This window comes from Rhopalosiphum padi, chromosome 4 (genome assembly GCF_020882245.1).
Source record: "Rhopalosiphum padi isolate XX-2018 chromosome 4, ASM2088224v1, whole genome shotgun sequence".
In the NCBI taxonomy this organism is placed as follows: domain Eukaryota; kingdom Metazoa; phylum Arthropoda; class Insecta; order Hemiptera; family Aphididae; genus Rhopalosiphum; species Rhopalosiphum padi.
Window position 1 is genome coordinate 20,270,839 of NC_083600.1, and position 614 is coordinate 20,271,452.

Genomic DNA, 614 nt, shown 5'->3' on the forward strand with positions numbered 1-614 from the left:
TTTAAGGAAATTAATTAACCTTAGTATAAACATTTTAATAACCGAGATATTACTCGTTGGAATTTTGAAATAAGTATATCAACATTTTCCAAACAATGATCAACTGAATTATAAAATTATACATTTTTAAATTATTTTAAATTTTACTATAATAAACCGAATAATAATAATTAACAGTAAAAAATCGGAATAATTGTTTGAAAAATAGAACTTTGTATCATCACAGGACACCCCTTATTATGTAGTACTAATAATTTCAAGAATCGGGATTTGAATAAATTTGTTATTAATATAGAAAAATATTGGGGTAAGCATGTTTAGTGCATCATTCTGTATAGTGGTCATCGCATCGTCGTTAACTGCATCGGCGACGCAATTGACCTAGGAAGACATAATATATACATAATATAATAACACGGCCCGTTTACTTCCCGAGGGGGGGGGCGAATTCCGGTCTTCCTTTCCCCCTAATTACTGCAGAGAGTTCGGATTTTGTTGATTTTTCTTTGGGATTATCATTTTTTTTTCGTCAAAATCGGCGTGCTCTTCCTCGGCGGCGGCGGCGGCGACAGCGGTGGCGCTGGTGGGAGGTGGAAGGCGCACTAGTGCCGGTA